At 41.2% G+C, this 24,704-nt stretch overlaps 1 protein-coding gene across 5 annotated transcripts in view; it reads left to right on the top strand.

The window, feature by feature from the left end:
• Window positions 1-24,704, top strand: part of LOC309687256 (SPRY domain-containing SOCS box protein 4-like) — a 55,832-nt gene that overhangs the window by 7,372 nt on the left and 23,756 nt on the right. For 3 of the 5 annotated variants that reach the window (XM_082502085.1, XM_082502082.1, XM_082502083.1), the window contains exon 2: window positions 17,434-17,547. The exons of 1 other annotated variant lie outside the window; for it this stretch is intronic. The gene's annotated coding sequence lies outside the window, so the exon portion shown is untranslated. Of the gene's footprint in view, window positions 1-17,433; window positions 17,548-21,405; window positions 21,586-24,704 lie in introns of those variants that run through there. One more of the 5 variants, XM_082502086.1, reaches the window with a different exon arrangement.

The following is a 24,704-nucleotide window of genomic DNA, read 5'->3' as shown; positions in this document are numbered from 1 at the left end:
ATTGCAGGAAAAACAAAAAACAATCCTATGATGCAAATTTGCAAAGAAAACAGCATGTGCATCATTTCACTGTGGGAAGTGTTACGAACAGCTGATAGGAACGGCAAAGCGTGTTTCTGGAATATTATGTTTTTGTTCCTGCAAGCGCTTTTTATGCAATTTTTGCAAAGCTATATGTGGAACGAAACCATGACCGAGGACAAGCTGATGGCATCAGATGTAAGTACAACTCCTCCGGTTTCATATGCAAAACAAATTATTGCGCTAGCTTACACGGTTCAGATTCTACAGGGATTTAAAAATAGTTACGCAAAACGGAGCGTGCTGCTCTGACCGGCTTTAAAGGGTTAACAATGACTTTAAAAAATAATATAAAATAGTGTGCAACACCACTGAAGTTTTTTTTTTTTAAACTCTTTTCAACCAACGGCAGTCACTCTCCAAATAACTTCTGCTTAGCTTTCCGAGCTTCCCTCGGGTCCTCTTAATCAGCGGTCTCCAACCTTTTTTGCGCCACGGACCGGTTTATGCCCGACAATATTTTCACGGACCGGCCTTTAAGGTGTCGCGGATAAATTAGGGAGGGGCTAATAATCGGCTCAGTCATTTTTAATGATCGTTGAAAGCCCAGATCGTAATCGTGATTAAAATTCGATTAATTGAGCAGCCCTACAGCAGCCTGCTGTCAGCTTACTGAGACAGAATTGAAGGGATAACAGGAGGGTGGTGGATGCATTTTGTCAATATGCTGAAGCAGAGGCATATGATTATCAGAGTGTGAGTAAACCAACTCCAGATGCAATGTTTAACTTTGTCGATAGTCTTGTGGCTTTTTCATTTGGAGCTGTGCACTGACTATGGTAAATCTTGTGGCAATGGGATAAGTGTGTAGCAAAACCTGTATAAATTGTTGTGGAGCGGTCACCAGCTGTGCTCATTTCATGATAGTGGCCTTTATGTCCAACTATCCATGTAAATACTTATTGTGTTAACAGTCAGTTTCTGACAGGAAAACATTCTACATGCCACTGAGTTCAGATGAACGTGGTTCAGACTTTCCCTCTCAATAAAGTAAGTCTTTTTAATCCTCATGGTTTCTAACCTTGTTTACTGCTTTAGTGGTGCCTAGTCAGTGATTTGGACAATGTTATTTATTTATTCTTTTGCCACCTGCAGTTGTTGTTTGTGCGTCCCTGCCTCCTGTATGTATTTTCAGTAGGGCTGCTCAATTAATCGAATTTTAATCACGATTACGATCTGGGCTTTCAACGATCATTAAAAATGACTGAGCCTATTATTAGCCCCTCCCTCATTTATCCGCGACACCTTAAAGGCCGGTCCGTGAAAATATTGTCGGGCATAAACCGGTCCGTGGCGCAAAAAAGGGTGGAGACCGCTGATTAAGAGGACCCGAGGGAAGCTCGGAAAGCTATAGTTATTTGGAGAGGAGAGTGACTGCTGTTGGTTGAAAAGAGTTTAAAAAAAAAAAAAAAAACTTCAGTGGTGTTGCACACTATTTTATATTATTTTTTTTAAAGTCATTGTTAACCCTTTAAAGCCGGTCAGAGCAGCACGCTCCGTTTTGCGTAACTATTTTTAAATCCCTGTAGAACCTGAACCGTGTAAGCTAGCGCAATAATTTGTTTTGCACATGAAACCGGAGGAGTTGTACTTACATCTGATGCCATCAGCTTGTCCTCGGTCATGGTTTCGTTCCACATATAGCTTTGCAAAAATTGCATAAAAAGCGCTTGCAGGAACAAAAACATAATATTCCAGAAACACGCTTTGCCGTTCCTATCAGCTGTTCGTAACACTTCCCACAGTGAAATGATGCACATGCTGTTTTCTTTGCAAATTTGCATCATAGGATTGTTTTTTGTTTTTCCTGCAGTATATAAAAATTGCTGTATCTCCAAAATAAAACTATGAAGACACTCAAAATAAATTTCCTGTGGTGGGAAACTATTTTTTGCAACTTTATTGTATTTAAAGTTTTGAGGGATAAACCTCTTAAACTTCTCCAAGTAGAAATATATGTAAACAAAACAAAAGCGATTTTCAATTTTTTTTTGTAGTTTATTGCACTTTTTTGCAATTTATGTAATTACTATGCACTTAATGCATACATATTATTAAAATATGGGCTATAACAGTTGTATTGATGTATAGCAACTTGAAATGCTCCCACAAATGGCACTACAGCATGTGTAAAAAAAAAAAAAATATAAGCTCTGGTGGACTTGATTCTATAGTAGGTCTTAAAGGGTTAAATAAATATCGTCAAATAATCGTGATCTCAATTTCAGTGAAAATAATCGTGATTATCATTTTTGCCATAATCGAGCAGCCCTACCATCAGCAGTGCTTACAGAGTTTGAGCGCCCAAAGGTCTATTTTTATCCAGGAATTTTAACTCTCACACCAAAAGGTGGTTTCTCATCTTATTTTTGTTGATGGGTCTTGCACATACACATGCCTCCACCTGTATTTGCAACCGTCCCGAGAGCCTAACCATTGTTTAGCTGTAGTTCACTGACATGAATAATTGAGCTGTGCTCCTACATCTATGCCCTAGGGATCCTGTTGTTCTACTGATGTTCAACGTCTTTGTTGCCTGCTGTATTGTTCTGCAAGATGTCAGCATCCTTTGTTCACAGCAGTTGGTCCATCTAAAGAACCCTATTAATCTTTCCACTTTCTCTACATTTTTTTTTTTTTTTTTTCTTGAGTAGTTTACGGTTTAGTAGGTCAGGTGTCCGGTTTAAATGAAGAGAGGAATATATTTTAATGGTGGCAAATGCCAATCTTTGTTTGAAAATTTAGCCTGTAGATTTATTGCACTATTGTTTATCTACATGTTCAGAGAAGGTAATTGTAAAGCTTTGTTTTGTAGTGAGTTCTCTTGAGTTTGGGACAGACGAATGTCTTTGAGGCTGAGTGTTTCTGGGACACTGGGGGAGGAAATTGCTTAGATGAAAGTGACACAAACAGGAGAAGACAGTTTTCACACCCGTGTCTTTTTTTTTTTTTTTTTTTTTCCTTCTTCCCCTTTCTTCCAAATATTGTTTTGCATTTTTAATTGGACGTCAGTCAAGTCCTTGAGCAAAAAACCCATTAATTATCCAAGTAAATTCAGTCCGTGTTTGACTGTAGCTAATGACTTATGTGTGACTTCAGGGTAGATGAGGCCACAAGCTCTCAACTATAGAAGATTGAGCTTATTTAACTGCTCAAAGTGACATGGCACTTTTGATCTGCTAACATGCCTTCCAGTTAAGCTCAATGTCGTCACGACCATCCCATGGCCTACATGCAGAGCTTGTCAAGTCATTTTTGAGCACAGCTCATTATGCTATTAAAATGTTGTTGTTTTTTTCCCTCTTGTAGCAGGAGGAATCTGAACATGACTCACAAGATGACTTATCTTTAAATTCTAAAATGAATGAATAAAAGTGGTCTTGAGCAATCGTTCGCCAAGCTTTCTGAAGAAGTCTGAGTTTTTTTTGGGATATTGGCTGCTTTTTCGCTCACTTTCAGCCCAGTCAATGTATCTGATCATTTTCAGATGTTTCTTTTGTTTGGTAAGCTACCCACCAAATCTATGAATCGAGCAGTAAACCTTGTTGATTTGAATCAACAAGGTGATTCTGAAAGATTTATTGGCCAAAACCTTAACATATCTCAGCATGGTGTGCAGTGGTTTCTTAAAAAAGTTTGAGGAGACTGGACAAGTGGGGGACCAAAGTAGTGGAGCTATGACTGTGTCTAATAATAATAATAAAAGAATAATGTTAGTGTGAGAGCAAGGCAGGAGGTGTTATCCAGCCTGCCCGATTGTAAGTAAAACTTTCTATGTCTGTCATAAATTCTTAGATTGATGTTTTGAAACTTTACCAGCAATTAGAAACTGTGGCAGCTGAACTTACCCACTCTGTTTGATCAGCAATTAAAAAAAATAAAATAAAATAAAAAGTTTTGTGCCAAATTACCAGATGCACAGGAAATAAACGCGGGTGGTAGCTGAATACAGTTGCATGAACCAGCATTGTTCTAATTTTTTATTTTATTTTTTATTGTAAAAAAAAGTGTGTCCAGTGTTCTGGATATCAGTTTTCAGTTTGAATTTCTAGTTTCAAGAAATTGCCTCACGTATTTCCCAATTTCCTAGTAAATTATAAAGAACTGAAGAGTGAGTCTTGACGTTTGCCCAACGCTGTACATGATGGGGAAACATCCCCAGAGCAGTTCTAGTTGAATGCTACAGAAAGATATAATGCACCCCTGCGTGGTACTATGTACAAGTAAATTATTTACCGTGAGGAGACTCGCCACTAAATTATCAAACTCAATCACTCAGGGAAAAAAAAAAAAACCTTCCTAATAAAAGCACTGGCGATGGATGTGTCATAGAGCTGGTATGTTTGTTGCCCAGCCATAATATAGCACACCTAAGAAGATGAGAATTGTGACAAAGGAGTCAGCCTCTGGCCAAAAGATAATCATTTGCACTGGGGTTAAACATTTATAATGACATTGCTCCTTTTTTTTTTTTTTTTTTCTAAAGTGGCGTTTAATTTACTCAGCTCAAGTCATGTTGGTTTATCAAATGAACAAAACCTGCAGGAAATTTAGAATTGAATTTAAGTGTGATTAAACAGACGCATGACCTTTTTAAATATACAGTGGGGCAATAAAGTATTTAGTCAGCCACCGATTGTGCAAGTTCCCCCACCTAAAACAGAGGTCAGTAATTTGCACCAGAGGTACACTTCAACTGTGAGAGACAGAATGTGAAAAAGAAAAAAAAAAAATCCATGAATCCACATGGTAGGATTTGTAAAGAATTTATTCGTAAATCAGGGTGGAAAATAAGTATTTGGTCAATAACAAAAATACAACTCAATACTTTGTAACATAACCTTTGTTGGCAATAACAGAGGTCAAACGTTTACTATAGGTCTTTACCAGGTTTGCACACACAGTAGCTGGTATTTTGGCCCATTCCTCCATGCAGATCTTCTCGAGAGCAGTGATGTTTTGGGGATGTCGCCGAGCAACACGGACTTTCAACTCCCGCCACAGATTTTCTATGGGGTTGAGGTCTGGAGACTGGCTAGGCCACTCCAGGACTTTCAAATGCTTCTTACGGAGCCACTCCTTTGTTGCCCGGGCGCTGTGTTTTGGATCATTGTCACGTTGGAAGACCCAGCCTCGTTTCATCTTCAAAGTTCTCACTGATGGAAGGAGGTTTTGGCTCAAAATCTCACGATACATGGCCCCATTCATTCTGTCCTCAACACGGATCAGTCGCCCTGTCCCCTTGGCAGAAAAACAGCCCCATAGCATGATGTTTCCACCCCCATGCTTCACAGTAGGTATGGTGTTCTTGGGATGCAACTCAGTATTCTTCTTCCTCCAAACACGACGAGTTGAGTTTATACCAAAAAGTTCTACTTTGGTTTCATCTGACCACATGACATTCTCCCAATCCTCTGCTGTATCATCCATGTGCTCTCTGGCAAACTTCAGACGGGCCTGGACATGCACTGGCTTCAGCAGCGGAACACGTCTGGCACTGCGGGATTTGATTCCCTGCCGTTGTAGTGTGTTACTGATGGTGACCTTTGTTACTTTGGTCCCAGCTCTCTGCAGGTCATTCACCAGGTCCCCCCGTGTGGTTCTGGGATCTTTGCTCACTGTTCTCATGATCATTTTGACCCCACGGGATGAGATCTTGCGTGGAGCCCCAGATCGAGGGAGATTATCAGTGGTCTTGTATGTCTTCCATTTTCTGATGATTGCTCCCACAGTTGATTTTTTTCACACCAAGCTGCTTGCCTATTGTAGATTCACTCTTCCCAGTCTGGTGCAGGTCTACAATACTTTTCCTGGTGTCCTTCGAAAGCTCTTTGGTCTTGGCCATGGCGGAGTTTGGAGTGTGACTGTTTGAGGCTGTGGACAGGTGTCTTTTATACAGATGATGAGTTCAAACAGGTGCCATTCATACAGGTAACGAGTGGGGGACAGAAAAGCTTCTTACAGAAGACGTTACAGGTCTGTGAGAGCCAGAGATTTTCCTTGTTTGAGGTGACCAAATACTTATTTTCCACCCTGATTTACGAATAAATTCTTTACAAATCCTACCATGTGGATTCATGGATTTTTTTTTTTTTCACATTCTGTCTCTCACAGTTGAAGTGTACCTCTGGTGCAAATTACTGACCTCTGTCATCATTTTAAGTGGGGGAACTTGCACAATCGGTGGCTGACTAAATACTTTTTTGCCCCACTGTAGTTGGTTCCAGTTCAGTAAATTTATAGACGGATGTCACAACCTTTATGAAGTTTCTCATATTTATTGGTTACAACGTGGTAGTTTAAAAAAAAAAAAAAAAAAAAAAAAAAAAAATTCCCTGGAACTGCAATCAGGTCAGTTGTAGAAAGGAACTCGTGGTGCCAGTCATGTTGGTTGTAATTTTTATATTCAAATGTTCTTGCTTTATCACTGGGTTTATTTGTTTCTCATCTGTCTGGTACATACGAGGAGGTGGTGGTTCAGCACCTCAAAGCAGCTAACAGGGTTGTTCATCCTCATACCAGACATTAACTTGTACAATAAAGATAAAGCTTATCTTTACTGGCCACTATTTTGGTCTTGGCCCATGAGCTGCTCAGACAGTAGAAGTGATTGGTTATGAAAGTGTTTTTGAATTGAAACACAGAGCTGGAAACTATCGTGGGCTGTAGTGTCCCAAGGGCCTTCTACTGATAAATGGTTCACTGCCTCTTCCCTCTAACCATCATTAAAAATGTCAAATCGTTAAAAGCTGCACTTCTTCATAATCACCACTCTCCTCGCTGATGGGCGATGTCTCCTGGCCTCATCTTTCCTGTTTTGGAGAATGCTTAATTGCTTTCCCTAGTGTTTGTAAACTACATTTGAATTGTTCCTCAGTTGCCTCAAACCGATTGTCCTGTTAATTATTAGTAGATGATAAAAGACTGAAGCAGAGTTGCACTGGCAAGGCGACAGGTGCTCAACACTCATGCACCTAGTTAAAGATGCCAGTGTAGTCAGTGGTTAAGGGTCTTGTACGAGGGCAGTGTGTGTTCTTTAGGAAGTGAACATTTAAAAGAACAGAAGTAGAACACAAAAGTGGTTACACCCATTTAAAAATAGCTACAGTTTAGGCCGAGGTGGTCCAAATCTGTTGAGTTATTTAAATAAAATCGTAGGTATAGAGGTTCTCGCAGGAGTTATTAGACAGTAAGGACACATTAGCTGTAAGTTACCTGGCTAGTTGACAGCTAATAATTGCATGCCCATGATCTAATAGAGAAAAAAATATACAAATACATGTAAAAGCAGTTCCGTAATAATGGTTTTGAATGAAGATGAGAAAACTTAAAGCCAGTGGTTATCATACTCTGTGGCTAACTGTAGGTGTATTAAACAATGTAAAACAAACAAAAACACTTAATGCAGTTTTCAGGTTAATGGGTGCAGTTTCTGGGTCAGTCCATGACAAGAAGTTGGCACTTAAATGTAGGCAATTACAAGCACGAATGTAAGCACAAATGTAAGAATGGTAATAGGTCTAGACCCAAGCCTGTATCAGCCAGCATATTTTAAGCCAGCCACAGTGTCCATGCCCACTAACTTTTTTTTTTTTTTTTTTTTTCCCTTTTTTTCCCCAAGTGCTATTTAATATGTTGCAGCGTGGTTCAAATTATTTTGCTGCTAAACACTTCTAATCCTTAACTTGACCTCCAATCTGAAACCATTATTGACCACAGAATGATTCATCTTCTGTGAGGCATCCAAAACCCTGAGACCTGGAAAGAACAATATCCAAGAGTCCATATGCCATCACCGAACATTGGACAGGATGTTGAAGCCGTGGTCCCTTCTGACCTCTATGTAGCTCTCCCATCGCTGTGTGTGTGTGTGCCTGCCTGCCTGCCTGCCTGCCTGCCTGCCTGTCTGTCTGTCTGTCTGTCACGGAGCATATTGGCACCTTGACTCCAGATTGAAAAGTGGTTTTGATGGCGTTTTCAAGAAAAGTCTTTTGTGCCTAATTTCCAGTAACACAGATTTGAAAATATAAATGTGCATCATCTTAAACCTTCAGATAGGGCGGGCTGCTCCTTCACTGGTTATGCTATGGCGATGAATGCTTGTGTGTTACTGATATCACCTTGACTTGAGTTTCCACACCAGCTCGCTGCCTGTCACTGGAGCTGTGTGGAGGCAGAGTGGGAGGAAACAGTTGGCGACGAGTGAGGGGCATTGGAAAGCGGCTACCGTGTAAGCTCTGTGAGCCGTCCTGCTGTTTGGTCAGACTACACACTGTCGGGGCCCGGATCAGTTAGATGTGCTTGCTTTTCTTGAGGGCTGACAGTTTAGAAGAGGGGCACTCTGTTGCCACCGTGCTAAATCCATCATTTTTTCCCCCTCTCCTATAAGTGCAGTTTAGCTGAAAAAGACACAACGCTAGAGTTGCCATGGTAATATCATCCTCAGTGCTGACAGTATTTTAGGTAAATGTCTGAGAAATGATCTTAAGTGTTTGCATCAATTCGTCTACAGTTAAGCAGTCACAAAGAATACATACAAAGTAAGATGTGTACTTGAGCAGGTTTTCTAATGAGCTCAGTAGCTTAGACTTCATAGGAGGAGGTATCGCTCTTTTTCACATGTAATGCTTAAGAGGGCATCTGTAATTCATGCACGTGTATAATTGGTGAAAGGCTTGAATCTGGACTCAGATGACCGTAAGTGACAACATTTACATGCACAAGCTAAGGCCTCTATAAGGAACTGCACATTTCTCAGACAGTTTTTTCTTAAATGAATAAAAGCCCTCAAATACTTATTGGAAAGAATTACTGCTCTGTTCTAGCTGTGCTCATAAGGGTTGAGGAGCCAGCATATTGAGGACTTGACAAGTGGGATAAGATGAGAGAAACCTTTTGTTAGTCCCACATGTGGGAAGTTTGTTTGTGTCACAGTAGAAAGTGAACAGTGCAAAGCTGCAGTGTGCATGACCATGGGGAGGAATGTTGTGCTAAAGCCACAGCAGTGCACCTCCCTGCCAGTCAGACATCCTCCGAGCTGCACTGATTCAGTAATACAGCTCACATTCATGACATTTAGGAGTCTGTAAAAGTTAAAATTTATCTTGAATTTTTTGGCTCCTCCCCTTTGTGAGTGTGGACGCTTCATCTCTTTGCTCTTGAATGCTTTGCTTCTTATATTGATTTTTATTGATTTTTATGCTGATTTTTTTCCCTTTTTTCTGTGTGAGCTTACCTGCGATAACTTCTGGACACTTGTAGATCATTAGGACTAGAGTGTTCTTAACAGAAACAGCAACATTTTATGGTTACCTTGTCCTCAGCGCTCCGTGTGTCTGTGGCCTAGACACAGCTGAAGCCTGATTACAGCGTCTGGGCACCGAGCAGCCTCAATAGCCTGGAAAGGTGCTAGCCGCTAGGCTAACTAGCAACAAGATGCCTTCCCTCTCCACAGATGACTACCACAGCCTCCTGCAGAAGATTGCAGTACTGGAGACAAAAATTCATCGCTTAGAAGTAAACGTGGAGGTAAATGGACTGTGTGGAAATGAAACAACCTTGCCTTTGATTCAAAACAATGGCGATGAGCAAGCTAGTACACAGCTAAGGAGCACAGATAACATGACCAAGAAAGTAGACTCTGTGCATTATTATAAATCCTCAAGTGATAATCCCCCCTTAGACTGTCTTGGTGCAAAACCAAGACATAAATCATGTCTCCTGGAAGGGGGAGGACGTATCACAGGCAGGGCACAGCGAGCTGAAATCTCTGAAACCGACTGGCCTTCACTTCCTACGAGACAGAGAAGCTCTTCTACCCCTGTATACAGGAGGAAACAGGACTGGACAACCGTGAATAGGAAGGTTAACAACAAACCTCCAAAACAACTGAATGTGAAACTGCAGAACAGATTTGCTCCACTATCAAAGGACCCTGGATCTATATCGGACAACCATCCATCTAAAAGCAGCGAAATAAGGTCTGAAAATCTGTTGAAAAGTGAAAGGCCACAGGGAAAGCTAAAGGCTAGGCCTGAAACTCTGATTGTGGGTGACTCTGCCGTAAAGGATGTACAAAGGATGTGCGGTAAGAACACTAAAGTCCTCTGCTTTCCTAACGATATGGTCAACAACCTGAAGGAGAGAATTCTTCAAATTGCAGATGAATATCCAACTGTGACAAACATTGTTCTGCATACAGGGTCAAACGATGTGTCCAAACAACAGTCGGAGGTTCTGAAACGGGACTTTACTGGATTATTAAATACTGTAAACTCTCTGAATGCAGCTGTATTCATCAGTGGACCTGTACCGCCGGTCAGAGGAGGAGACGAGAGATTCAGCAGGTTGTTTACACTGAATAAATGGCTTATATCAGCATGTGCTGACCACTCAGTGCATTTTATCGACAACTTTAATATTTTTTGGGAACGCAGCCATCTGTTCAAAGCAAATGGATTTAATTTTAACAAGTCAGGGGTGAAACTGTTCACCTCCAACTTGTTTTATTCCATACGTCATCCATCTGTGCTTGGTGCCAAGGCTGAGATAAACGAGGAGTTATCTCATAAAGAGGAACAAACAGTACTCCAAGAACAGACAAAGCCCAGCAGAAACCTTGAGGAGGAGCTCCATTTGCCCCCACCCGGGAAGAGCCTCAGAAAGGAGAGACATCTAAGGCAAGAAGAGGGGTCCCTATTTGCCTCCAACTCTCTCAACAACACCAACGACCAGGACAAGGGACCACGACCTTCCCCAGTCCCCCAAACCCCTGACAGGCCATCACCCTCCTCCCCCTCCCTTTCTCCCTCCTCCCCACACCTGAAATTCACTGAGGAGATGATGGAGCGGGTCAATGCTGGGCTCAGATCTACCCCCCGTCCCAATCCCTTTTTGTCCCCCATAAACCCCCCACCAGAGCGGCCAAAGGTTCGCCATCGAGCCCCACCCTCAACAGAGCAATCGAAGTCACATTGCCCAGCCTCGCCCCCCTTAGTTCCTCTTCATGCCCTGTCTCCGCAGTCTGATGCGTGATGTGTGAAGGGTCCGGGCTGTGAGGATTATGGCAGTGATGACTTTTCCCAGGAGAAGCTGGGACCCTGTTTACTAGAAGGTTTTAAAATTTCTGTACTTTTAGGTGACAGGAGACATGTGGCCTGGTCAAAACACAGAGAGCTGCACTCTAAAAGATCTTTAAACATAGTAAACATACCTTGTGTGCCACAGACTGCTCCCAAACACGAGGGGACAAGTAATACCTCTAAAACACTTAAGTTGGCTTTATTAAACACTAGATCTCTAGCTGGGAAAACATTTTTAATTAATGATTTAATCACTGAGCACAGCCTTGATTTTATGTTTTTAACTGAAACTTGGTTGGACCAAAGTAACAGTGGAGCTGTTCTCATCGAGACGACCCCTCCTAACTACAGTTTTATCAGTGAGGTCAGGGCGAGCAGGAGAGGAGGAGGGGTTGCTGTCTTATTTAATGAATCATTTCAATGTAAGCAGCTATCTCCTGGAAGTTTTCAGTCTTTTGAATATGTGGCTTTACAGCTGAAGGCCCCATCCAAAGTTGTTTCTTAATGTTTACAGGCCTCCCAAATACTGCACAGACTTTTTTAATGACCTCAGTGAACTGCTGTCTGTGATCTGTGTTGATTTTGACTGTGTAATTATTGCTGGGGATTTTAACATTCATGTGGACAACCCTCAGGACAAAGGGACTAAAGACCTGAGTAACACTCTGGGCAACTTTGGGCTGACTCAGCATGTAACAGAGGCCACACATAATAGAGGACACACTCTTGACCTACTGATCTCCAAAGGCCTGAGCATTTCAAAGGTTACTGTGTCTGATGTGGGCCTGTCTGATCATTACTGTGTTTTCTTTGAAAGTAAAATCTCAGCCCACACAAATATATCAACAACAGTGATCACAAAACGGTGTATAACTGAACACAGTAGTGCAATTTTTAACCAGGTCTTCCCATTAACACCTGACCTGTCCAGAGGGTCAGTCAATGAGCTCGTCAATAGCTTCAATGCTAACATGTTAAATGTAATGGACACTATTGCTCCCATTAAGGTGAAGGTTATCTCTGGAAGGAAAAAGTCTCCATGGAGAAACTCCACACTGGTGAAAAATGAAAAAAGAGAGTGTAGGAAAGCTGAGCGCAGATGGAGAAAAACAAACCTCCAGGTTCATTATGACATTTATAAAGAGAAACTTCACAATTATAATTTACAACTGAGGAATGCAAGGAGGTCCTACTTCTCTGACATCATCACTAAAAACAGCCATAATGCTCGGGTCTTATTTTCTACAGTTGACAGGCTAACAAACCCCCCTGTGTCAGTGGCAGCTGAACTTCATTCGACCATGGCCTGCAATGACTTTGCCAAATTCTTCACTGAAAAAATCCAAAAAATTAGACAAGCAATTGGTACATCAACAGCAGATCCAGGATATGTACTGTGTCCACCAAAAACTGTTTAAACACCATGAAACAGTTTCAACCTATTAACAGCAAAGACCAGGGGCCTGTTCTTCGTACCTCGCTAAGTAGGTTAGCTGGATTAGATTGTTGACAATTTCGCGTGATCTTGGATCGTTCGGTTCCCCGAAGCTCATCCGGGACTTGCTGTCATAGCAACAGAGCCGTAAGCGTAAACCTGCTCGGGAGCAGGTTTACTTTATGTAAACAGGATTAGATCGCGGCCACGCAGGTATGTCCGCTTCATTTATACGAAAGCAACAGGGATATTCCACCACTGTTTCACCATAAATAAATAACATCAATGTAACTAAAGATAATGCAGTACTTGATCCTTGTATTGATGTCACACAGATACATACAGGTCATTTCCTAAAAAAGGGAAATGTACTATTAATCATTCTATTACATGTATGTGATTATTACAGATGTAATTCATATTTCAGAGTAGTAATTGTAAATCACTCCGTGTAATCAAGATGGGAGACCACGGCTATAAAAGCGAAGGTGGATTTGGGAAGTCTGTCGCAGCCATGTCCTGTCCGTTTACGCGAGCCACCCATTGCGGAAGGTGCAAGATTGATAAGGAGAGTTCTCAGAATTCAGCGTATATTGCGGGACAGACAGGATCCTTTAGCTCAGCGCGACAGTGTGCTCATTGAGAGATATCGATATCCCCGTGAGGGTATTATTCACTTAACCAACTTGTTGACGAGGGGGTGCAGGACCACCACCTGTCTTTTTTTGCTCTGCCCTTTTCTTGGTTGCTGTTATAAACAAACTAACAGACTATTACAGGGTCTCTTTCCAAGAGACGAAAAGCAATATAAGTGATAAATATTACCATTCTGTAGAATATTCTTATATTCCACTTTTACTTGTTCCCATGTTCTAGTGGGTCCTGTTGTGGCTCTAATGTGAAAGGGGATATAATATAACAATATAATATAATGTAATATAATATAGTGTAATATAATAAATCTATAAATAAATAATAAAGTGACTGAATAGTGGTATTGTCAAGCGCTTTGGGTGCCTTGAAAAGCGCTATATAAACCCACTCCATTATTATTTCTATTATTAAATTACTTACGAGTTTAATTTGTCAGCAACTTTCTGCCAGCCCTCTCTCCTTGCTTTTGCAGCCTTTGCAGTGTTCCCTTGCGTTTTAATTAAACTCTGAAACTCCTGAAATCCCTCAATCAAGAGTTCTTGCTCTGCTGCCGGAAAATACCGAGCGCGCCCCTTCGACATTTTCGCCGACCAATCAAAGGGTTGCCGATCAATGTTTCTACTATCGATGCGTAGCCCCTTTTACGACACTCAGTGATGTCACATTACTGCGTCCAGCTGTACTAATCGTCAACAACAGGTGTGTTCGGGGAACCGGATTAGCGAGCTCACGGTTAGCGCGATGGTTTGGTCTTGGATGTGTCATTTGATCTTGGATGTAGTGAGCGACGTACGAAGAACGGGCCCCAGGAGGACATCTTAGGTCAACTGAACTCCTCCTCCTGCTGTTTAGATGTCCTGCCAACAAGTTTTTTCAAAAAGGTCTCAAAGACTTTAGAGTCAGACCTGTTGCAGATCGTCAACTTTTCTTTATTATCAGGTGTGTTTCCAGAATCACTAAAAACTGCTGTAATCAAACCTATACTGAAAAAGGACAATCTTGACAAGACACAAATGAACAACTACAGGCCGATCTCAAATCTCCCGTTTTTAAGTAAGATCATTGAAAAAGCAGTTTCTCAACAGCTCAGTTACTTCTTAAAACAGAATAATTGCTACGATGCCTTCCAGTCAGGTTTTAGACAGAACCACAGCACTGAAACCGCTCTGACCAAAGTGTTTAATGACATATGTCTGAATACAGACAGTGGAAAAATGTCAGTCCTAGTTTTATTGGATCTCAGTGCAGCATTTGATACAGTTGACCACAACATATTACTCAAACGACTGGAGAACTGGACAGGTCTTTCAGGAACTGTACTAAACTGGTTCAAAACATACGTAGAAAACAGGAAATACTTTGTATCAATAGGTAACTTCACATCTGAGCAGACAAGTATCACATGTGGAGTTCCCCAAGGTTCCATCTTGGGACCCCTTCTGTTTAACATCTACATGCTCCCACTGGCACAGATTATAAACAACAACAAAATAAACTATCACAGCTATGCAGATGACACACAAATATATATCACAATGTCACCAGGAGACCGAGGCCCTGTACAGGCTCTTGGTAAATGCATTGAGGAAATCAATGACTGGTTGTGCCACAATTTTCTCCAGCTAAACAAAAACAAAACTGAGGTAATAGTCTTTGGCGCCAAAGAAAAACGATTACAGGTCACCAGAGAACTTCAATCTATACATCTAAAAACCACAAACCAGGCGAGAAATTTGGGTGTAGTGATGGATGCAGACCTAAACTTAGAAAAACACATTAAGACAATAACAAAGTCAGCTTACTATCACCTCAAGAATATATCAAGGATAAAAGATCTGATGTCTCAACAGGACCTGGAAAAACTAGTCCATGCATTCATCTTTAGTAGACTTGATTACTGTAACAGCATCTTTACAGGTCTACCTAAAAAAATCAGTCAGACAACTACAGCTCATTCAGAACTCTGCTGCTCGAGTCCTCACTAAGACCAAAAAAGTGGACCACATCAGTCCAGCTCTGAGGTCCTTACACTGGCTGCCTGCCCGTCAGAGGATAGACTTTAAAGTTCTGATGCTGGCCTATAAAGCTCTGAATGGTTTAGGACCAAAATACATCAATGACCTCCTGACCCAGTATGAACCATCCAGATCCCTCAGGTCATCTGGATCCGGTCTTTTATCAGTTCCCAGAGTCAGAACCAGACACGGAGAAGCTGCATTCAGCTTTTATGCTCCTTATATCTGGAACAAACTCCCAGAAAGCCTCAGATCAGCTGAAACACTCAGTTTATTTAAATCCAGGTTGAAGACTCACCTGTTCTCAGCTGCATTTGAATAAAGCACCAAATCCACACTTTAAGCTTAAATTTCAAAAAATCAGTAGTTAAATGTAAGTTATCTACTGTTCTGATTTTATCTGTTTTGATTTTATATACTGTTGTTTGTTTGTTTGTTAATTAGTTAGTTTATTTGCTTGTTTTAATCAATTTTAAATCATGCTTTTTATTTGTTCTTGTTTCTAATGTCTCTGTAAAGCACTTTGAATCACCTTGTTGTTGAATTGTGCTATACAAATAAACTTGCCTTGCCTTGAAGAAATATTTAGGAAGTTTTCATTGGACATGGCCAAGGTTGTGCTTTGTCGCAGTTTTTTGTCGATACATTTTTACTGGGCAGAGAGTGTCAGGTTTCTGCTGGCTTAGTTGACCTCAAGCATTAAATGGGGTGATTGGCAGGAGAGTGTGATGTGACTGGGATGAGAATTGGTACCACAGAAACATCGTTGTCAGCAGGAAAATGGTGCACTGACTGCTCTGATCTGCCTCGAGTGAAGGAGTTCAAGCACCTCTGGGTCTTGTTTATGAGTGGTGGAGAGTAGATGGATCAGCAGAGCACAGTGGATGTGTACTGGTCTATTGAGGCGAAGAGGGAGCCGAGTGTGTAAGCTCCTCCATTCACCCATGGCAACGAGGTGTGAGTAGTGACTGGAAAAAGATCAAGGATACAAGCAGAAATGAGCTTCTTCCAAAGGTTGTCTCGGCTCACCCTTGACGATGGGGTGAGGATGTCAACATTGTAGAGCTGCTGCTCCTCTGTATATAAAAGGATTTTCTGAGTAGGATGCGTCGAAGATGTTTTGAGCAATGAGGCACGTGCAGGACGTGCTGGGGAATTTACAACTTCTGTCCCCACTACCAAGATCTAATGTGTAAGACTGAAAATAGTCTGATTTCAGTCTGTAGAATGAGAAGTCATCCCACTTTTCTTTTGTCGAATGTCATGAACAAAATATTTTTGTGCCTTTTTGTGGACAAACCATAAGCCATTTTATACACTGATTAATAAAACTGAAGTTGTGTACCTTCCCTGTCACTGTTGCCGTTTCTTCCCGGTGCCTAACAAAGGCACGGGTTCTATTTTCTTTCTCATTAAACATTTGCCATTTCGAACATCTCAGATTCTGCTTTGTTTACATCAGCGTCTAGCTTGCAGTCCTCCTCTTCAATGTCTTTGCTGGCGCATTGCTGCGTCTCTTGGCACATTCTGGCCCCTGTTGATCACTCAAATAGTGTGAAACCATTGGCAAGAATGCATATTACGTCACCCGTGTACACAGGCCCGCACATGGCATGCAAAACGCCAGAGACCCACTCATAAAGAAATGGCTCCATTGCACTGCCAGAGAACTGGTGTATCCACAGGATACTTTTAAAACACCATCCCCTTTGCTTTTTTTTTTTTTTTTTTTTTTTTATGTTTGAAGATGCAGTCTTAAAATTTGATGAACATTAAGATTGCACAGGCTCATAAATATTCATCAGACCAGAACCCCTTTCCTCTTCCTTTCTTATCTCTTTGTCACCGTCCTCTTATTTCCGATCCCTTCATGTTGGCCTGAATTTGAGCTGGACCCAAACAAACGGCCTTTCTCATGAGATCATCCAGCAGCACTTTAGTGATCCTTGAATGTATAATGCAAAACGCTGCCTGCCTGTTGCCTCTAATTGTCCTTTTGAGTGTTTAATGTTTGAGCTCATTAACATGATCTGCCATCTATTGTTTATCATATTAATAGCACCATTTCCTCGGCTACAGTAAAGGGACTGTTAATTAGTGACCACAAAGACAACATTTAGTTCTGTACATCACACTAATCCAACCTTAACCTGTTTTATCTCAACAGGAAATAACAAAGACTTCATTGTGTGACCCTCACTCCCACCACCCCACACTGTTCCCTTTTGACCTGGCAGAGATGCATTTTTGTCAAGGAGTTTGCACTCAGATGGATTAAGAGGTTAGTTTCCAATCTCACATTCAACCCTAATCTTCCTTCATTAAAGGCTGCGTTTTGTCTATTCAAAGCAAGTCAAAGCCGTGCATTGTGTTTATTATTGGCAGCTAGGGGAAAAAGTCTTTCCTGTCAGCAAAGACTGAATACACGGTGACTCCATCGGCACAGGGAGTCTTTGTCATTATCAAACAAAGGCATATCACTTGCTAGAAAGCGGCTGATTGTTGCTGACGTGAAGACATATTTCAGTGATCTTCGTCCCAAACCAGAGCCCAGCGGTGGAAACCTAATCAGCCTGGTTTGGACTTACCTGTAGGAACTGGAAAACTGAGCTGCGGTGGCTGCTGATAAATTTTTCAACAGCTCCTAACCCAAAAGCAGCTGATATGCACTACCGTCTCAGAATTTTGGTTAGGGTTACATTCTGTGGAAGGCTACGTCACCGGCTCAATTGTTGAGCACACTTGAGTGTGATGGAGGCGCACCGTATGAAGTTACAGAGGATTAGATTACTTGAAAGGTGTATCACAGATCTGGCCTGTCTTTACAATATTTATATTAATTCTCTGAAGTACATCACACTTGCAAGGAAGTTACTGTCTAGATCAAGGAATAGTTAAGGTGGTTGGGAGATTTAGACTTGGTCATGACACTGAAACCAAAGGTTTGCGTTAACATATATTGCAGATTCCATTGGCCGATTTACAGAATCAAAATTCAGATTGTAGATTGTAGCAGTATTGAAATACTGTGTATATAAAACATTTATGCAGAGATGATGGAAACGGGCACATCTAAAGTGCTGATACTGGTTGAGATTGGGCAAAACTGAAATAAAGATGTGGTAACAACGTGACTATTCTAAAAGCACATTCAAGCCAAAGCTTAGTTACTTTTTACTGGGAGTTGGCACCACTTGTGGAATGAGGTGATCCACTTTAAAAGAAGAAGAAACCCCTGTTGTTGTTGTGTTTTTTTGTTTTTTTTGTGTGGTTTTAATCATGACCGTTTAGATGGCTCCTTGGGAAAAACAGATGTAAAATTACTTTTATCATCCTTTAGTTTTTGTATTATTCATCAAATATATATTTTAGGTTTATTTCAGAAACTACTGTCTGTGTTGCTATTCAGCTCCTGAATGACTCTCCACTACAACTGCAATTTCCTCATCAGGACACAGTATTTTAAAGTGAACTTGGTGACTTGAACTACCCTGTCATTCTCCCTCTTTTATACATTAATTGACTGGGGTACTTACAGTAGATCCCTTTATCAAGCCAGCCAGAATAGTCCCAGACCTTGTTTGGTGTAGTTGATGTCGAGTGTTAAATAATAGCCAGTAATTTCTCTGGCTTTATTTTGCGCAACTTGTAATGTGTGCACAACCTATTTCCGAGCCGTGTTAAAAGGGCAGTCTGCATGAGCAGGGTTTACGCATGTATGAAAGCATGAGAGTGATGCTGCCAGATTTCCAGTCTGATTCCACAGATATGTGCAGTTCTGTGTTTTGCTTATTAAAGTGTTAAATAGTCAGTATCCAATGAGATCTGAACTTAAAACATCAAGATGACCATAAGAGTGAGTGTGTGTGTGTGTGTGTGTGTGTGTGTGTGTGTGTGTGTGTGTGTACACATATTTTACAAATACAACACGTGGTTGCCATCAGATTCTTTTCCTGAGTAAACAGACACCGGGAGACAGCAAACTGATAGTTGTCTTCGGCTGGTGGCTGCACCGCTGTGTGATGGGCAGGAAAACATTTGGACAAATGGGCCTATTATTGACCACTCCACTATCTTGGCCAACAGGAAGCTTTGATCTGTATCTTATAAAGTCCTCCATCTCTTCCTTTGAGGAAGAAAGGCAATAGATTTGGGGAAAATTTGTAATGCTGATTTTGGATCCGTAAACACCAGTGTTCTTTTGTTTTGCTTACCCACTTCACCCTTGCTCATTTATTTCCACTTATTCATTAACCTCACTTGTCTTATTTCAGTTTCACTGCAGTTTCCCCCAATCCGTGTGTCTGCCCCTGTCAGTTCATTATGTTTGTAATTGATTGATGTGTTCACTCCTTCCATAATAATTTGCACCCTTAAATCAAAATGGGATGTTGACAGAGTTGTGGCCCACCCTCATGGTGTCTACATGAACCATCAACCTCTTGCTGCACTCTTATGCATATAAAAGGACGTGCTATAACAAGGTAGTTCCACGGCAAGCACTGGCAGCCTTAAGTGTGGATGTTGTTGAATATGTTATGAATGTGGTGAGTGTGCCATTTTTTTTTTTTTTTTTTTTTTTTTTTTTCCTTGTGGTATTGTGTTAATGTATGCAGAATTCAGCAGAAGACTAAAAGCAGGCAGTGAGGAATGCCTGTTTGGAAGGGGGGGGATAAGTGAGAGGAGGGCTTTCTTGTCTCTCAGGGGAGAAAGATGAGAGGAAGAGAGGCATGGTGAAGAGGTAGAGAGCGGGGGATGGTGTCAGAACCTAGCAGACGAGAGAAGATGAGGAAAGACATGGTAAATATCTAAACACCGCATTGAAGTGTAGGTTTGACTTATAGGCTTGAGCTCTTATAAAACCACATCATAAAAGGCTGGGAAAAACTGTTTGTGCTGACTTTAAGGGCAGGTGTTATACTGATTTCCAGTCGCATATTTAAATTTTTGAACTCTGCAAGTGAATGGTCATTATTTATCTACTGGGAACCGTCGCTTCATCTACGGTCTGAATTGTTTCTGCTACCTTTAAGCCAACTTTCTTCTGATTGGCTTCAGCTCAAAAAACAGAAGGTTTGAATAGCAGGTGGGTGGCGCTTCTGCACTCGGTTACAGGTATCTGCTCTCATAGATACAAAGAAGTTTGGTAAAAACATTTAAAACACTTTCAACCTCACCTGACAGTCAGCACATGCCTCCAGTAGTTTCTATTTGATGATTTCTTCAGTACTTGTCGCAACATGACCCTGAAATCTGTATTTTTTATGTAGTGACGGGACGACTGACTGTTCTCATCATGATGAATAGCAAATGTCAGAGATGCGTAAGCCCCAGGTTCTAAAGTAAATGCTAGTATTGGCATTCGGTATTGTGCAATAGTGTTAGTGGGATGTATAAAGACTGTACATACAAGTGTGAATGTACTATGAATCTAACTGAGGCAAGGTTTGTTTACTTTCAGCTTGGACCAAGTGACAATACATGGTTACGTTGTAAAATATAGCGAATTTTAAAAATAAAAAATTTAAAAAAGACTCCACATGGAGACGACAATCGTTGAAATGTGAGTTTGTTGAGATTTCAGCAATCACTTTCTCTGAGCTTTCACACAGTCTGCTTGATGTTAGTAGTTGCTGTTGTTGTTGTCAGTTGAATCGAACTCACTGCTGGATTCCTGGAAGTCACTTCTTGGCACTTGATCTAGTAGACGCTGCAGTGTGTATGTTATGTCTCGAAATGTTATCTAGTGTGTACAAGTTTTTATAGTCTAACATTCACAACTTTATTGTCTAGACACGAGTGCAAAATTTCAATAAAAACAAAAGCTGGGCAGCAAAGCTGAATTCAGTGGAAATGAACTGGTAATCAGCAAATGCAGGATCACGGTGTGTATGTGCACGCCCACATTTCTTTCCGCCATCCTTTCTTCTACTGGGGGGGGGGTTCTTTCAAACTGCTCAGGAAAGACGTTGAGCGTGCTCCACACTAAGCCCCACACTTCCCCCTCCCTCTCTCTGTCTTCCCTCCTCCCTCAAGCAGCTGTTTTCCTGTCTTGGCCTGGGAACTGGAGCCAAGCTGTTTTTTTTCCCTATCCTTGCCTCACAAGCAGGAACTCGCAGACTTACCGAAATACACACACATACTCTTCTTGTCCGTCTCTGCCCTGTCCCACACTCGTCTGGCTGTTGACTGTGTGCTGACCTCATTTTGGACTAGAGACTGAGGAGCAGCTATTCCCACTCTTCTGCTTGGCTGCTGTGATTGCGTGTTCACATTGCAGTGTGAGAGCCGCCTGACTGTTGGTAGAAATGCTTTCATGGTAAGACGTCTCTTCCTGTAATCACAGGCTACTTCTGTCTTTTGACCTCTTATTTGTGCCTCCTTCAGTCTCTGACTCAAGTGACTCTCTGTTGGTAAGGCTGCTGTGTGGCTCATCCAGTACTCAGTTTCTAAAAGTCTTCTTGACTGTGCTGCATTGATTTCAGGCTGTCAGCATTTTGCAAAAGTTTCAGTCAATGAAATAAAACGGTGAAGTTCTAGCATGACTTAAACTCACTTTTTTTTGGTTTGTCCGTATAAAAATAAAGCGGTCATATTCCCTTTTTTTCATTGACTGACACAAGGAGGTGTAGCTAGGCCTCATCGCTGATAATTCAAGTCACTAAAGTGGACACTGCGACTGTTATACTAAACAATATTATAACCTATTGTTATAATATTGTGTTATTGTTTTCTATTGGAGCATTTTTTAAGCCTCCACGGAGTTGGTGCTTCAGTTTTAGTTTCCGAGAGTGTTATTTGGCACAAATTAGCATTTATCTTTGTGTGTTCATGAATGACTTCACCTGAAAATACCCCCTGTATTGTGAAGCCTCAGTGCTGATGCTATGACTGGTTCTATATTGGTATTTGAAGCCACAAGGAACTGTTTTGGATGAGAGGCTGCCCAGAACTGTTTGAATGATCCTTACATCACAGCAAGCCAAGATCATTGTCTGTTAAGTGGGATCTAGCAGGCGGTAATTTGCCACTAACACTTTGGCAGAGGATTGAGTAAAGGAATGTTAAACCAAGATAATAACTGAATACATTTGTAACAACAGGACAGGTTTGTTAAGAATGTAAGTTTTAAAAGAAAATGTAAAATATTTAAGCTGTCCCATGCTTAGATTAATCATTCTCATAAGGACTGGGTGGCTGTGCTTAACTCTGTCAGTTACACTTTTATCCAAATGTTATTTGTACAACAGTAGCAATACTTGTCGAGTACCAGTGAACCAAATATTTAAATACAGGGCACTGTCTGATGCTCTTGCCATGTCATCTGTCACGTCCTATTGTAACCAAACACATTGTTTGAATTCATTTCAAACATTAGAAGAAACTCTCAGACTGTGTGTGCCTTTTTTTTTTTTTTTTTTTTTTTTTTGTCTAGCCCCCGACATGCCGTCTTGCGTCATCTACCTGTATCACAGCAACAAACGAGCACCAGCATTTCATGGTCCAAAAATCCTCGAGAGGAGGCGATTGTAAAGAATGTTTCATGTTGAGGCCATGTGGGTAAGGGGGGGTAGGTGTGGTTATGTGTGGGTGGCTTATTTAGTCTTCAGCAATAGTCTTAAAAGGACATTCAAAGCTCTTCTTTGGATGTTGGCTGCTTTTTGTTCCGTTTTATCTCACTGATGCCACACTGCTCTATTTATGCTGCAGTCTGGGCTCTGAGGAGGCCAATCCATGACTGATGGCGTTCCACTGTGTCCTTTCCCTATCACTGCATTGGGAATGTGTTTGGGATGATTGTCATGGTGAAAAATAAAGCCATATCAATCAAATACTTTCCAGACAGTGTTGCACAGTGGATGAGAATCTGACGATACTTGTCTGTGTTCATAATTCCATCAATTTTGACTCGACCCCAACACCAGTGGCTAAAATGCAGTCTCAAGCCTTGATGGAGACTAAACTGTGTTTTACAGATGGCTCGTACCGCTCTCCTGACCACCTCTCTACATGCTGTTGATGATTTGAACCACAAATTTCAAATTTGATTAATCACTCCATTGGAACTGTTGCTACCTCAACCTTTTCTCCCTGTTTTCCGTCCTTAAGGAAAGGAAAATCTGAACAGCCACTCTTCCACTGAGGCCGTTTTTGATGAGGCTTCAGTGAACAGTAAACAGATCAACTGAATAACATGTATCTCTCAGTTCTTGTGTCAGGTCTTTCGATGGGTTATACTATACTATAAACACAGCAGTTTAAACCCCCCAAATTTGATTGTGTTCATCTGGACATAGCGTTTTCAGTGGGAGAAGCAGTTAACTCGTCTCATGAACTTCTGCCTGTGATTTCTAGTTGTTAATTTGAAATATAACATCGGTTTTAAAGTTATAGATATCAGTGATTCTTTCAGAATGGTTCTAAATTCTAAAATTCGAGGCGTTTCGAGTTCCAGAAACATTTTCCAAGTCAAGCTTTTCAGTAAGAGTTAGCATCAGCAAACTGTCCTTTTCCTTATGTGTTCTTATGTGACAGATACTGTGATGACAGACACAAATCATTGTCCAAGTGAGAGGGAGACTGTTCATGTGTGTTTAGACCCTTGTCATGATTGCCCACAGTTCATGTTCTAAAGCCAGTGTGCAGATAACTGCGTTGGTGGATTTGCGTTTTTCAACTTCAAAGTCCCTGCAATACTACAGTGCATTAATGTGCCCTTAAGCGCATATGCATGAGTCTGTGTCTGTGCATTGGGTGGGGGTTGCTTGCGTTAATACTAGCTTGTGTATCTTTGATATGCTAACAGTGGTTGTCACGCTATCAGCGCCCTTCTCCATGCCACTGCCTCGCTTGCGTGAGATAAGAAGTTTGTGCCATGGTTTACAGTCCAGCTACATTTTAAGTAATTCCAGCTCCTTCTCACATCCAGTCTTCTGTGTGCTCAGAGCTGATGAAAATCACTGAGGTGGTGTTGAGGGTTGTTTTTTGCTGCTGAAGAATGATTCCACTAAACTAAACACTCTTAATCTGAAGAAGTTCAGGAAAGGACACTACATCTCCTTCCTTCATACTCACACTTTCTCTTATCGGGCCTCTCACATTACTCACCTGCTCCATTGGTGCTTCTCATCAGTTCTCTTGTCTCTTCTTTCCATCACGTTCCAACTCTTTTTCCCACCGCGGTGCTCTTCACTAACCCTCTTCACATCCAGCTTTTTCCTCACCCTTTAACTTTTTTGATAGTTTGCTTCTGCCTTGTCCTCTTCGTCTTTGATGTACAGTGAAAGGCACAGGCTGTTTTTTAGGTTTGTTTGAGCCGTACCCATTTTATTTATTTATTATTATTTTTTCCTGGATCAAGAGCTGAAACACTTTTAAACAAAATTATATTTCACATAGTTCTCAAAATTATCACGGCATTAGACATAGTCTTATTTT

This window comes from Aulonocara stuartgranti, assembly GCF_965226115.1.
Source record: "Aulonocara stuartgranti genome assembly, chromosome: 14".
NCBI lineage: Eukaryota > Metazoa > Chordata > Actinopteri > Cichliformes > Cichlidae > Aulonocara > Aulonocara stuartgranti.
The sequence above is the reverse complement of the archived record's forward strand: the minus strand, read 5'-3'. Positions and strand labels throughout refer to the sequence as shown.